Source organism: Lissotriton helveticus, chromosome 3_2 (assembly GCF_964261635.1).
Source record: "Lissotriton helveticus chromosome 3_2, aLisHel1.1, whole genome shotgun sequence".
Taxonomy (NCBI): Eukaryota; Metazoa; Chordata; class Amphibia; order Caudata; family Salamandridae; genus Lissotriton; species Lissotriton helveticus.
The window spans coordinates 266941994-266958738 of record NC_136062.1 but is presented as its reverse complement, the minus strand read 5'-3'; positions in this window follow the sequence as shown (position 1 = coordinate 266958738).

Sequence of the window (16745 nt, the reverse complement as noted above, 5' to 3'; positions counted from 1 at the left end):
TTCAAATACTTGGGGATCTACATTTCTATGGACCCCAAGGTCCGATTTGAACGGAATCTGTTGCCTCCGCTTGCTAGACTTCGATTGGATGTAGTGGCGTGGTGTAGACTGCCTCTTTCCCCCCTGGGGAGGGCGGCCTTGTTTAAAATGATGTCTCTTCCCCGATTCTTATATGCCATTCAGAATACGCTAGATCTGGTTCCAGCTGGTTACTTCTGTGAAATCGAGGGCCTCCAGCGGAAATTGGTCTGGGGCGGGCGGCCACGCATAGCGCTGGCGAAATTGACTTTGCCCTGGTATGACGGTGGTATAGCATTGCCTGACATCAAACGCTATTATTGGGCGTCCCAGTTGAGTGCTATCAACCACGCCATGTATGGTCCTGTTCCTAATCCCGCTTACGATATGGATAGGTGGCAGCTGCCGGGGGGTGATTATAATAGAGCGCTCTATTCCAAGTTCGACAGGAGGGTGACGTTACAAACGCGAGCAGCGCTCTTTGCAGAATGCACTTTACTGCTGGAGGGAAACCTCGTTTTTAAAAATACCTGTGTGATACCTGTGTGATATTTTAGCGTTTGATTGCTGGAGGGAAACCTCGTTTTAAAAATACCTATGTGATATTTTTGTTTAAATTGAATTTTCCCCTGTTTTTAAAACTACGCCTCATACTTGCACACTAATTGTTAAGACACCGCACTTTAGCGGGCCCCTGCATCCCTTAGCTTTTACTCCTTTGATATTACCGGCGGCAGCCACATTGGGGGGAAAAGCGGGACGCTTGTTGGCGCCATCTTTGGTTGCGCACTAGCTGCTCAGAGGCAACTATTTAGGGCGGCCATGCAGGCGCGCAGCGTTCGCGCGCAACGTGAGCACGCCGGAGTCACGCCAGAGTCGAGCCCATCTGTGCCCATCCGTGACCAAACGGGACCCGGGGCCACGACCCCTGGTCCGCGTCTCACTTACAACAGAGGTGAGTTATGGGAATTAAATCATGGCAAAACTGCTATTAGGCATGAGTGTGTTGTCACACTCGATCAGTTAGGACTGTTAAAAGTGCCTAGGATAGAGCTGAGCCAACAACATGTGCACAAGGCTCGTGGTCTGCATTATGGACTCCTTAATACTCGCTCCCTTCAGAAACACAACTTGGAGGTATTTAGTTTATTGGAAGATGGGGAACTGGATGTTCTGGGAATAACGGAGACGTGGTTAGAGGACACTTCTATGTCAGATCTCATAGCATCTCTGCCAGCGCAATTTTCGGCGCTTCACCTAAATAGAGCGGATACGAAGAGAGGGGGTGGGGTGGCCCTTCTATATAGCTCACGCCTACAGGGTGAAAGACTCCTTGCCGAAAATATGGGTGGCGCTGAGGTGCTCAGTGTTAGACTCAAGTTGGGGACAGACTGCATAGTCATTCTCTTAGTTTATCGCCCTCCGTGGGCATCGTCGGATTTCCCTGATTTATTCCTGAGATTAGCTCAAGATACGCGCTTAAGATACGATAGGGTGATTATCATGGGTGACTTTAACTATCACTGGGAGAAAGCACCAAAGGAAGGACAGGCTCTTCAGATTGATGAGGCATTGATATCTTTGGAGTTTGTCCAACTAGTGAAGGGTCCAACACACGTCAAGGGTCATACCCTGGCTTGATTTGGACAACACCTCCTGTACAAGATACAGTGGTGGCCCAGTCATGTGTTTGGTCTGATCATTTTTTGGTGAGAGGCAAGTTCCTGCTGGACAAACAAACAATGAAGCCTAGGGAAGGATGGAAGGCGGTTAGGAAATGGAAAAACATACATGAAAAAATAAAATGTTAGACCATCTCCGAACCCATCCATCTCCCAACACTAAGACAGATAACTCTGAGGTCCTTTGTAAAGAATTATTGGACACACTTAGGAAGACTATGGACCACGTGGCACCTATACGTAGGTTGAATATAACGAGTAGAGGACATGGGGCCCCCTGGTACAATGAACTCCTTAGGGAGAAGAAACGAGGACTTCGGAAATGAGAAAGAGCCTGGCGGAAGCATTATGATTCCAACTCACGGAGCCAGTATATACAGGCACTCGCTCAATATAAACAGGCGATTATAGCCAGGAAAGCAGAGTTCTTTGAGGAGAGAATAACGACTGCTAATAACCCTCAGAAAGAAGTCTTTAAAGTCCTCACGGAACTCAGGAAAAACAAAGAACAAACTTTGGAGTTCATGCAAGAGGACTGCCAAAAATTTCAAGATTTCTTTGTCAACAAAATCTTCTACGCGCCCAATCGCCACCTCCGATCAGCCAACCACGCCCTCGCCGCCGTCCCCCGCATCCGAAGAGCGACTACGGGAGGAAGGTCCTTCTCCTACCTGGCCGCCAAGACCTGGAACTCCCTCCCGACCGACCTGCGCCTGACCCAAGACCACCTCGCCTTCAGGAAGAAGCTGAAGACCTGGCTGTTCGAGCAGTAGCGGCACCCCCCCCCCCCCCAGCGCCTTGAGACCCTACGGGTAGGTAGCGCGCTATACAAGTGTCACTGATTGATTGATTGATTGACCTAGTAGTTGAGATTGCCACAACCCCCGAGTTTGATTGTCCCTCGTTGGATACACCTGGCAGAACATTGGTGTCTAGCCCGTTAACGGACTTTTCCTTGATTACGAAGGAAAGGTTTCCAGCTCTTTTGAGTCGGGTTAAATCGGGTTCCTTGGCAGACCCGTGCCCACCAGAGGTGTTTAAACTAGCACTGCCAGGCATAGAGGACGAAATGTTGAATCTACTAAATACTTCTTTACTAACAGGCCAAGTTCCGTCTTTCTTTAAGGAAGCTCGGCTGATTCCCCTGCTGAAAAAGGCTGGGGCGGATGTGAAATGCCTAAAAAATTTTAGGCCCATATCTCAGCTGCCGTTTTTGACGAAGGTGGTTGGGCAACACATACTCACTATCATGTCGGAACATCTGGAGACTAACAACCTATTTGAGCCAAACCAAGCTGGGTTCCGTGCGAATCACAGCACGGAACTCGTTATGCTGTCTATTCTGGATGATTTGAGGAACAGGGCAGATAAGAAAACTCCAAGTGCTCTGGTGCTGTTAGACCTCTCCGCGGCATTTGATACTGTCTGTCATAAACAACTATTGTCGCGGATGATGGATTTCGGCATTGTGGGCATAGCACACGCTTGGCTCTCCTCCTTCCTCGAAGGGAGGTCTCAGAGAGTACAGCTTGGTGACCTTCTTTCCACCACCTCAGCGATCACCTCCGGAGTGCCACAAGGGTCTGCCCTGTCGCCCCTACTCTTTAACATCTATTTACAACCCCTGATTAGATTGCTCAACCAGATGGACTGCCATGTATATAACTATGCGGATGACACCCAAATAGTGATCCAACTCGACCAGGGTCCGGGTGGCCTCGTAAGACTGCAGAACATCTTGAAGCATACAGCTAACTGGATGTCCAGAAATTCATTAAAAATCAATCCGGATAAGACCGAGGTACTGCCAATCACTATCGCAGGGAACCCATGGATTGAGGATTTCTGGCCTAGAGAATTAGGGTCACCTCCGGAACCAGTTGCTGTGGTCAAGAGTCTAGGCATCCAGGTGGACGGCAGGCTGTCTATGCAAAAACAAGTGAGGACGGTGGTAGGGACTTGCGTTGGCCTCCTCCGACAACTTAGAAAAGTTTCACCTTTGTTGTCCTTTTCCACTCTAAGGCGAGCAGTCTCCGCCACAATCCTGGCTAGGCTAGATTATGGCAACTCGCTATATATAGGACTGCCACAAAAACTCTTGTATAAGCTGCAGGTTGTCATGAACGACGCTGCTAGGCTTATTTTAAAAAAAACAAGGAATACTCATGCATCTCCCCTTATGCAAGAACTACACTGGCTGCCGGTTAAGCAAAGGGTGATGTTCAAAGGATTGTGCATTGTTCACAAAGCCCTGAACGGTAAGGCTCCAATGTACATGAAATCTCGCCTTATCCCCTATTGCCCCGCACGAACACTTCGATCCGCTGACGCCTCTCTTCTTATTCAACCACGTTGTAGATTGGCCACAGTAGGTGGTCGTGCCTTTTCATATTTGCTCCCAACAGCCTGGAATAAGCTGCCAGTTGAATTACGGAAGGAGACTAATTTGTTGGCCTTCCGAAAAAAACTAAAAACAGTGCTTTTCCAGCAAGCATGGGGTGTTCTATAATTTTCTCTTTTATGAACAGTTGTTCTCCACAGTACTCGATGTTTGGACCCTGATCTCGATAAAGCGCTTAGAGACCCCTGGGTTATAACGCGCTATATAAATCGAAATAAATGAAAATGAAAAAAAGGTGTTTGACGGACCCCACTGCGGTGGCGATACGTGTCTGGGATAGTGCAACATCGGCTACGGGCTGGACTGGTAAACTTACCAAGGCGACTCCTTTATATGCTTCTGAGAGATTGGGTGGATTGTGGTCTTCAAAGGGATTCGAAAGATGGGACCTTATCGGTATTAGCAAAGTGGGGGATCTTTGGGCCACCAATAGAGTCAAAACTTTTGACGAGCTGAAACAGGAATACAAGCTGAGTGACAGGGAGCACTTCCGATACCTTCAGCTCCGCCACGCGCTCGACTCGGTTTTCCCCGCCGGTACCTCGATCCCTGAGTCATCTCCCTTGGAGGATAGAGTGCTGGATGGGCATGTCCCTGACAGCACCATTTCCCTCATATATAAAAAACGTATTAATACCCGTTCGGACCTTCTTATACGGCTGCGTGAGGTGTGGACTGATGACGGGCTGGAATTGGATGATGAGGACTGGCAGGCTGCAATATCCTCCCCTAAGGAAGTCGCTATTCCGGCGTGTCTCCGACTGGTGCAGCTAAAGATTCTTCATTCCATCTATGTCACGGGTCCACGTTTGATGCATATGGGCTATTTTGTGGATGGGTTGTGTCGGCGTGGCTGTGGCTTGCTTGCTACTTTCCTTCATATTATATGGGAATGCCTGGCGGTAGTGGTTTTCTGGAATCGTGTAAATGCGGTGATGAGAGAAGTGACGGGCGTCGGGCTACTTCCGGAGGCCCGACGCTGCTTGCTGAATGTCTGGGAACCGAAGGACTGCACCGTTGCTCAGGTCCAATGGGTCACTCTGGGCAACATCATTGCAAAAAGGGACATTGCTCAACTCTGGGGCTCTAATAGGGCACCACTGGTCTCGGCCTGGGAGGAGAACATGGATTGGTGCATGTTTCGGGAAAAAATCGTGTACGTCTCCCGAGGCAGGCCCAGGAAGTGGGTTAGGATCTGGGGTCAATGGAACTCCCATCGCGGAGGGATTTGTGACCCTCCCCTTGCTGAACCACCTGATACTATGGGATCTCCTTGAATTTGACGTTCCAGCACTTTGCCTAGTATTGTTCGCTCCTGGTCCCCGCTCCCCACCTACGTGATTTCCTGATGCTTGCTTTTTGTTGTCTCCCCCATGCCGCACGTAGCAGCACTCATACTGATACTTTTGCCTCGACTTTTTCTTGTGGGTTTTCTTTTTGTTGTTTGTATGTATAAAAATGTAAAACCTATTATTTATCCTCCTTTGCCAAATGCTCCTAACTACATCCTGCTTCTATGCTGCCGGACCCTCGGGTTATCGACAGTGAGCTCTGTACTGATTTCTTTTTGTTGATTTGCATTACTGATCGGCCTCGATGGTTGTAGGTCTGTATCTGTCTTCATTTTCAAACAATAAAGGTTTTTCAAAGAAAAAAAAAAATTGCAAACTCGCGACAATACACGCAACCTTGTAATCCGAGTCATCCCAGGAAGAAGCGGATTCACGTACCTGACCTCTAATGAGGGAGAAAAGGTACCAATAGCGTACAAATCACACTTGTACTCACAAGCTGAAAAATCATTCAGTCTTGCGAAAAATGTTGTAAATGCGGTTCAAACAGCTGTAGCAAAAGAAAGAGCCCAGGCCCAAGGCAGACGGATTACTGTTTTAACAGCAGAATCAGCCTTTGAAGCATTAACAAGCCCATGTAATTTAACAACCGTGGCATTAGATCCAAAATGGATACAATGGGAAAATTCTCTTGTTACAGACAAAGTGAAATACTATTTGACCCGGAAATGAAAAAATTGAAATATCTAACATATGAAAAAGAATATCCTCTGCCTAACGACATTCTGCCCATACAACTTTATGCCTGCGTAATATACACAAACAGTTATGCAGAACCCTCAGTTTGTTGAAAACCAGCCTAAAATGCTACGTGCGAGGTTGTTAAAAACCGGTGGCGCGGAGGAAAATTGAGACCTCTGGTAACAATATCACAATCTGTAAAAGACAATTCAGGTCAACAAACTGAATTACTAGCATTGAAAATGGCGCTAGATATTGCCGATTGCGAATTCCCAACACTAATAGTGTGCGATTCGCATTACTGCATCAAATCATACAATGATGACTTGCAGAAATGGGTTCAAAACGGTTACAAAGATGACACAGGTGCCACAATCAAGCAAAAATCGCTTTGGAACAAGTAGTTCTTTTACAGAAAGAACTACAAAAGACTCATGTGATACATTTACTGAGTCATGAACGTGATGGCGTTCACGTTACAGGGAATTCATTGGCTGAGACAGCCACAGCGGAAGCAACTAAACCGGCTTCCGTAGCTACAAAAAAGCGTTCAGATAAATACATAGACGGGGAAACAATGCTGGCGGTAAAAACGTCATCAAAAGGCGACTGTGCAGCATTACCCGTGACTTATCCACTCAATTATATATACGTAATCGATACAAACTCCGTTCCTTTTGCTCAAATCCCTGGAGTGGGGGATAGAGTGATTCCAAACACGAACAGGAGAAACTTATTAATAGCACACGCACACATGGGGGAAGGTCTAAGACACCATAAGATTAAAGAATCTCTGGAAGAATTGCATTCAATATACTGGTGGCCGGGAATGAGCCTGCAACATCACAACTTTGTAATGAACTGTCAAAACTGCAACAGAGATCGCAGTGGCGAACTACCCGGAGTATTACCATTGCCCTTCTTTTAGATATCACAAGAATATCAATACAAAATACCCAGAAAAAATGCGTCCCATTAATATTATTTAAGACTAGATTCACTTAAAATGTAGACCCCAGCTCTCGGCTGACGCCAGAACTGTTATAAAAGATTTGCGTGTCTATATCGGCATATACGCAATTGGCATGATACATTCTGACCAGGGTCCTGCTTTTTAGCTCTCGAGCTTACAGGGAGGCCATGACCAGAATGGGCATTGCGTTACGGTAATCTTGTCACTTCCTTCCTGAGGGAAACGGGATGGTGGAAAGAAAAAACCGAGACATATAGCAATCTATAACGGCGAGGATATTAGGTACGGGTGATGGGTGGGTCAAACATTTAACAAGTGTCCAACGTAGTCTTAACAATCTGCTAAGAAATTCGCTAAAAGGTTTCAGTCCATACGAACTATTGTTTGGGACTAGAATGAATATCCAGGACCTTGATAGTCAGACTTCAAGAAGGAAAATGCTTTGATATCAAAGATCGTTTGGCTATTTTACAGGACTTAAATGAAACAAGAAAAGACCTGAGCAACATAAAGTTGAAACAGCAGCCAACAGCCACTGAAGAGAAACCACCTGTCCCAGCAAGGACTGTCTGGATTCCAAAGATTGGGGATCTGGTGAGAGAAAAAATCGCGGTGAAGAAGGATTTTGGGCCTTCTTACAGAAAAGCAGTACCTGTCTTGGCTATCAACGGAACAAGATCAGTTGTACTACCGCCCCTTGCTGGTAAAAAGGAGAACCGAGTTGTATCCATCGACCTGGTTAAACCACAATCATGTGGCCAATAATAAGTAGTAGGCCCAGTGGACTCCCAAGAAATAGCAGAACACCAAAGTTTGCTACAATACAAGAGGTTCAAACTGAGAGACTAATCACATTTGACAAACCTACAGTGAATCAACAAGGACTATGCAACAAAGCCATGGAACTTATGCCTCTTAAAACCCAAATTGCAACAGTTCATCAAGGAACACCTGTCTACAAAGATGTAGCCACAGACTATGTTAATGAAACAAAAGAAGTTCCAAAAACAAATGAAAATCCAGAAGCGATTCCAACAATTGACAGAACTGCATCAGGCTACTTCATCAATTTCGATGACTTTTCTGAGGATCCAAGCGAACCTGAGGAACAGCCGACAGAAACAAAGACTTTTAAAGACAAAGCAAAAGAACTCTTTCATCAACTCAAAGAAACCTATCTGATTTCTCCATGGATTAAATTTTGGTTTGTGCTAGGTGTACTTTTCCTCCTGCTTTGGCTCATCATGGTACTGTGCTTGGGACATTTCATTGAGGGAAAATATAGTAAAATGGACACAGCAAGTCAGAACATCAACTTGGTCCTAAAGCCACACAAGTCATCCCACATCGAGAAAAGAGAACTATCATCAGTAAATTTCACAGCAAATCCAATACCCGGTGGGGTAGCTTGGGACAAAACAGATTACGAAATCTATGGCCTGGTCGAGCTCTCGAAGTATCCACATCAATTCAAGGTTTCATTAAGTGACTTTGTAAAACCGAGCACATTCTCTGATGATTGGGACTTTGAAAGTATTAATGATATGATGTCAGATTTGGTTATGTCAGCAAAATTTACAGAACATGATTATTTACAGGGTTCATCAAATTATGAACAGATGTATTGCTACAATCACTATGCTAACCATTATTTGCATAAATCTGCTCAGCCTAGAAATGTTTTAAATTATATTCAATGGGAACATTGTGCAACTCCACCAAAAGGTAGTTCAAAAACATTTTATGAGAAATTCCCATACTTCTCAGGGTTTAACACAAGTGAAGCAGAAACGTTTTATTTCAAACTGTTAAATAAGACAGGAATGAAAACCATGCTGACAAACACTAAATTAATCTATTCAGAAACATTTTTTGAAAAAATGAATACATTTGGTTTTGATTTTTGGAAAAATAACATTGAAACAAAAACCATCTGGGGTACCAGAGATTGGCAGGTCCAAGGTATAGAATCATTATTTAGAGCCTGCATGATCCCAGAACAAATTATATTCCTGAATGACACAATTCAACAGACAACCTGTCTTGGCCTAGCCAAAATTAAAGACTTAAACAAACCGTCTATTCCAAAGCCAACACCTGACTGTAATAGCACTACAGATGTCGAGATAGACGTATCCCATATTTTTAACCAAAACAGAACACATCCTGATTGGAAGAAATGGTTGATCTGGCCCACAGACACAAATAACTGTCAATATAGATTCCTGAACAAAATACAGGGGTTCAAATTGACCAGGCCAGACCCTAGATATTCCCAGAGAAAACATCCAGGGATAGTTACAACATACAGTGTAGGAAAACTCTGCCACTAATAGCTACAGACATCCACACTGGCAGAAATTAAGCAACACTTAACTTTACTTAAAGATGGTGCTGACTTGCGTGATTTCATAATGGGACCACGCAAACAGCGTCAAAAACGTTTCGTGGCGGCCGGTATCTATGCAGTTTACAACGAAGCTTGGAAAATAATGCAAATTGAAACAGCAGAGAAAGTACGGGAAATTGACCGTATTAATTTGGAAAAATCACTTTCTGTTGTGGACAATGGGTTATTGACTCTGTCTTCCAGAATATATTCACTGGACAGTATTGTATCATCTGCAATTGATATAATAGAACAGGACTTATTAATGTTACAAATGGATGAAAGACACCGAGGATCGACGGGATCCAATGCAAAGAATATAGAATATCCTCCGACTCTATCCAAACATGCTGCCAAAAAATTCAAACATAACACCTTGAGAAAAAACCCGAACATCCTGTTCTCCGACCCATATTTCGATAGAGTTAAAGGCGTCATGATGAATGACCTGATATTCTACACAGACAAAACAGCCAAATGGCGCAATATCATTACAAATAGGCTGTTCACAAAAACCATAAAAAACATACCACATGGCACAAAAATAACGACTTCACTAACTAGAGGATGTAGCTCAGAATTATTCATTACTATGTACAAAACGGGAACAGTGCTGATACAAGCAACTAACAAAGAACTCGAGAAATTTGAGGCAGCTTTCCAAACCTTAAAGGAATGCATAGAAGGACAAAACTACCAGCAAAACAGGACCCCACCAGTTACCACAACTGCCAACAACGACTCTATCACTAGAGATGCTAATCAAACCAACTGCCAGAACAATCAAATCTCTAACGCCGGAGATTTACCGGAAACGGCGATGGCAACACCGGAGAAGGAGAATGAAAGGATTGCGACATCTAATAACCTTGGAAACAAAGAAAAGAAAGTGGCCCCAATGGAAGAACGGTTGCCGCTATCAATTGATGTCACTTCACCGGAAGAGGGTAACTCAACACCTAACGAGTCCCCCTATGAAGATAACCACGAAATGAACAAAGCAGAAGATATCTACCTCCCTCAACCCCCCTCGAATTCGAGACTGGAGTCCCCTAGATCCCCATCCACAAAGACACCCGTTACACCTCGCAACATAGGAAACAATGAGGACACTCCCAATAGAGTCAGGAACAACAACCAAACTAAGGAGTCAATGGAAAGATCTGGGGCTACGAAAACTAATCAGTCACGAAGAAGAGCAAAACGCGGAACCCAAACAGCCAAGTCTAGCTCACATAAGAAATTATCCCGAACCCAGAAAGAAATCAAGGAACTCAAGAAACTTGTAGGAAACCTGGCACAAGACTCGCTGAAAGTCGCACAGACAATTGGAAAAATCTGGGAGATGACGATAAGTATGCACACTAAGGTTTCACACATCCAGAATCTTGCACTCCGACCCAACAGACCTAACAGGACCTATCCCTTGTCAAATGAAGAAACCCTGCTGTTACTTCGATCCTATGAACATCCGGCCCGAGGAAGCGAGGAGAATATCAAAATAGTACCCATTGACTCCCATAGAATGGCCAGAAAGAATGACAGGAAAGCAATACACCACAACCTACAACATATCCAGTTAACTACAACGGAAACCGAAAATAGTAAGGTCGATAACTCACAGAAAACCCTGAAGTGCCTACTACTCAACTGCCGTTCGGCAAATAAACATGCATCTGACATAGCCGCACTCATCATTAACAAGGATATCGACCTGGCCATCCTCACAGAAACATGGCTCAATGAATCATCATCTCCTACCATTGATCTCCTAGTACCACCACAATATAACATCGTCAGGTTAGACAGACCAAAGAAAGTGGGAGGAGGTATAGCGTGCATTCACCGCTCGGAGATCGAGGTCAGCCAATTCCAATCTGACCCCTTAGAGTCCTGTGAATACCTTGGTCTTAATATAAGAGCACTAAATAAGCAAAGCTGCAACCTGCATGCTTTCTACCACCCACCTGGGGATAACGCAAAGTTCACAGAGGAACTAATAGAGATCATAACGGCCAACTCTAACCCGGATGCCAACAATATATTCCTAGGTGACTTTAACCTACACTGGGACAACAACAATGACAAGCTGGTTAACTCGATGAAGGACTTCCTCAATGAGCTAAACCTTACTCAAGCATGCACCCAGCCCACTCACTCACAAGGAGCGACGTTGGACTGGATTATCTCAAGAAATAATGAGACATCAATCCTTGCTATAGATCCATGCGATTGGTCGGACCATCACGCCATAACATTCACGATACCTACAATAAAAAAGGGCAAGACCGTGCAACCTTGCAAGTTCAAAAGACTGATTCGTGAGACAAAAGAAGCCAATATTCAACTATTAGTTGAAAGATGTGAAAAAGACCTGAAGCCACCTAATAACAGGCAGAATGTCAATGAGCTGACTGACCATTACATAACCTCAATCGGTAACATCGTCAATGACACCATGCCTCAAAAACTGAAAAACGTCTCAGAAAAGCCAAAAAATCCTTGGTTTAATGAGGCACTGAACGAGGACAGGCGAAAACTACGAATGGCCGAAAGGAAATGGAGACAACATCCCTCCTCCCCCGAGTTGAAAGCCCTCAGAAAAACCAGAAAACAATATAACAAAAAGATAATCAACTCCAAAAAAGAATTTATAAGGGCCGAACTGGATAATGCCATAAACAGACCACGAAAACTCTTCGAGATCCTAAAACAACAGTCAAACAAACTAGCCAAAACAACCCACGAGAACTCAAAAACTCCCATAAGCTGTGAGGAATTCTCCTCATTTTTCTCGGAAAAAACCAAACTACTAGAAGTCGAGCTCACAAGTGCAGCGGCCAACCTTGGGACCCTTCCCTCACCTAAAAATGAGGCTAGTGAGACAACAGAGGGTCCTCAAACAAAAAATAAAGCAAATTGGGACACATTCGAACTATATGACCAGGGTAAGATTGCCAGAAAGCTAGCCGAACTTAGACCGAACAACCACTATCAAGACCCTCTACCGTCAAAGTGTGTAAGAGAAATCAGCCACACTCTAGTTCCGATCTGGACCGAGATAATAAATGCCTCACTTACACAAGGGACCCTCCCTGACTGCCTAAAAACGGGGCAGGTAGTACCCATCATCAAAAAGCCAACAGCGGATGCAACAGACCCGAATAACTATCGACCAGTGACCAACATACCTTTACTGGCCAAACTGATTGAGAAATGCGTACAGGGCCAACTGAGTCAACACATCGCTAAGTTCGCATTACTAGACGACTGCCAATCAGGATTTAGAACAGGACATAGTACTGAAACTGCGATCCTGCATATTGTTGATGACGCCTTACAAGCCCTAGACCAAAATCAGGCATGCCTACTGATCCTTCTAGACCTGTCATCAGCTTTTGACACGGTAAATCACGAAATACTAATGACCAGGCTTCAAGACAGGATGGGTCTGTCCGGAAACGTACTGAAATGGTTCCACTCTTTCCTACAGAACAGGACTCAACTATTCCTGATCAACCAAGCAACCTCCTCCCCATGCCCTAACACAATCGGGGTCCCACAAGGCTCAACTCTATCACCAGATCTATTCAACTTATATGTAGAACCCCTTACGGAGATTCTTCAAAAATCACGGATATCCTATCACATGTATGCAGACGACACGCAAATATACATAAAGATCACCTCCCGTGATGACGTCGACCGAATGAATGACACACTAAAGAAAGCGTTGCAATGGTTAACAAATAATCATCTGAAACTAAATGCCCACAAAACAGAATTCCTGCTAATCTCACCAAAAAGGAGCCAACCGGAGGTAAAGGAATGGGTGAAATTGGTGACTGCGCTAAACTGCACTCCGACCCTAGTTAACTCAGCTAAATCACTGGGAATCACGTTAGATGAGAACCTCGACATGAAAGCCCATATTAACTCAATGGCCAAGAGTGCCCGCTTCCATTTGAACTATCTAAGAAAACTAAAACCCTTTATCTCTGAGGCAGATCTAAAACTGGCCACCCAATCGCTAGTTATCTCAAGGATTGAATATGGTTGTACCACGTTAGCTGGCCTACCCAAGACATCCATAGCACCACTAAAAGCCTGTCTCAACGCAGCGGCAAGACTCATCACGGGAACGAAGAAATTCGATCATATATCGCCCCACCTGAAAGCCCTAAACTGGCTACCGTATGAGGCCAGAATTCAAATGAAAATGGCCTGTATTACCCACAAAGCGGTTCACTACAACATGCCTAGATACCTAGCCAAGAAAATTAAACTTTCGGGAGGCAACAGACCAAGCAGAAGCGCTAATGAGCTGCTATTGCGGCCGGCCTTCTTCCGTAAGAAAAGGACCTATGATCGAGCCTTCTCCGGAGCTGCACCCAGAGTCTGGAATTCACTCCCTCCAAACATCAGGAAGATTCAAAGTACGGTAACTTTCAAACGGGAACTAAAGAGCCACTTAATGAGTAAATACCCCACGTAGAGAAAACTACAGACTATTGATTGATTTGAACATTTACTCCAAAGAGGGGATATTCATCATGAATAATTTGAAGTTCAATATCAAATAAATGAAAGACTCCCGTCCAAGCCTCGGCTACGCCCTGTACTGCTACCTCATATATTTGGGAGCTTATACACTGTATCTCACAGCTCAAACTATATAACCCCTACCTCACTTTATTATATTTATGACTACTATGACAAGCTAAACCTATTCAACTCTTAACTGCTAATTATATAAGTATTTGTATTGATAATGTTATGTAACCCTACTTCAACGAGCTTGAAGATATGACTATGACACAAGTTGAGACTAATGCACCTTTCAATGCCTTTTATCTAGTCACCTTGTACCATACCGCTTCTACCTCACAACTGTTTGTTGTTATAATTGGTGTGATAATTGTCACTTCTGTAATCTTTTTATGTTCAGCGCTCTGATACCCACGGGTCTTGTTCGCGCTATACAAAACTCTATAAATAAATAAATAAATACATAAAATGGACAGTCCCAATTACGTTCTATTGTACAGCTTGGCTGGACGTTACAAAATCTGCGTTCAGGCTATGTGCCTTGGCGTTTAATCAACACAACGTCATTATTCTCTATCTTTAACCTTACTGATACACAAATCAGCTTGGCACAAAAAGGAGCGGAATATACAATTCTGAGCATTGAAAAACTTGAGAGATTACCATTGACAATGTCAGAACGACCTGTCATTGAATGGATAATACACGGAATAATAACTATTCCGATAACAGCTTTCAAATTTAACTTCTGTCAAGAATATATACCAGCAGGCCAGTATGAAAGGTTGGGTAAAGGGTACATTAGGTCATCATGGAAATTACCTTAAACACACACATGTTTTAGTGAAAAAGGACAGAATGTATTTCTTAGTGGTAATAATTGTAAACGGTCACTAAGTGGTATACTTCTGTGTCAAGGTATTAATCTGCATGGGACCTGTGAGGGGACTTCAAATAACCTTTCATGTCACCAGCATGGCACACCTGCAACTAGAATAGAGCCATTCTTTAGACGGCTTTCTAACGGGAGCTACATTCTAATAGTGGACCACAGATGTTGTGGCTTGGTGCCAGGAAAAGCTTATCTAGTAAGCATTTCTTCCATGGTCACTTGTTGTATGCAAGTATTGTTTCCGAACAACACTCCAGACAGGGAGGAAAAAATTTGGCCCAGTTTGAATATCTCTTCTATTCGAATTGATACTTTAAGCAGAATAAAGTCTGTCCTTTTGCAGACAACTGTGCCCTTGACGTCATCAAAAGAAACGTATGATCTGCAAGTCGCATGGACAACGGCAGAGATACATAGCCTTTTATCAACAAATTGCCCCTTACATTTTGCGGAAATGTTAAGCCAAATCTTAAACATGTCCGATACGAATGGTATCCCACATGTATTTAAGACAATTTTTTCGGGACTGTTAACACCCTTCAAAGCAGTCCTGGGCATCTTTCCTAATTTTGTCCATTCGGTTTTTGCTGGCCTTCCACTCCTGTTGGGACTCGTAGCAGGCATTTTATTTTTGATTCTCCTGCTTCGTTATGGCAAGCCAAAACGCAGACAAGACTCCAGCAACAATGGAAGAAACGATCCTAGCTATACGCTATCGGGACCGCATAACTAAAGTCCTTGGATTAGCCCGGCTAAGAGATCTGAATATGACCTGGTTTCTTTCATTCAGACCCATCTGGCAGAATTGTATCTTACCTGTGTTAAGATGTATGCTATGCGAAGAAGAATGCCTGTTGGACGTCTGTCTTACACTACAATCAAAAGTACCATTGGATACAGATACTTTGCTAAGTCCTGTAACGGCTCATGCATCGTGTTGTTCCCAGCGGTTACCCATCCTGATGACGGCATTCGTTGAGAATTCACCACTGCGATTAAAGGGTAGTGAAGTGCAAGATGAGAGCAGCATCAACCAGGTACAACCTTCTGTGAGCAATGCTGATCAATACATCGATGATAGCAATCATTCTCACGACTGCACAGTTGCGGCATTTTCCAACTTGGTCGAACTTTCACCTGAGGCGGTAAACTGCTTTTTTGAAAGTCTGTCTGAAATGATGTTTTCCCCCCGAACAAAAAGAATAACTTTTAAGCAAACTAGTACACAGCGTTCCCTGAACTCTGAATTCGGCCTTCGGCTTTGATAAACAAAAGCTACTGAACATATTTGGAACTGTATTTTTTTTCTCTCCCCTGAAAGCGAAATTTTTTTTTTCCCCGATTCCAAAATATTTACCTTTTTTTGGCACAAATACTCTGCTTGAAGTAGAACTATCCTTAGAGAGCTTCTATTTTAGGAACTCTAGAGACAATATATTACCTCAGCCTCTAGCATATTTACAAATGACTGTATTTATATGTGATGGAATGGTCTCGCACCTTTTTTCTGTATTAAGAGCCATTTCAGGTGTAAATATCGCAAATAATTCATGCCGATATATATATGCATCCTTTTTTTTAATGATTACACTGCTTGTAACGCGTACAGTACCTATAATCATTTTCATGTATTTCGCATACACCATTTCAAATGCAAAAATGTATTTTGGGGTGGATCTGTATACACGTGCACCTTTAGATATGTTTACTATTGCTTAGTTTTAGTAATGATGGACATTAATTCGTGGAGTGGGTGTTGTGTGTTTATCTAGGAACCTGAATCGATATTCCTATTTTATGCCCTTGTCC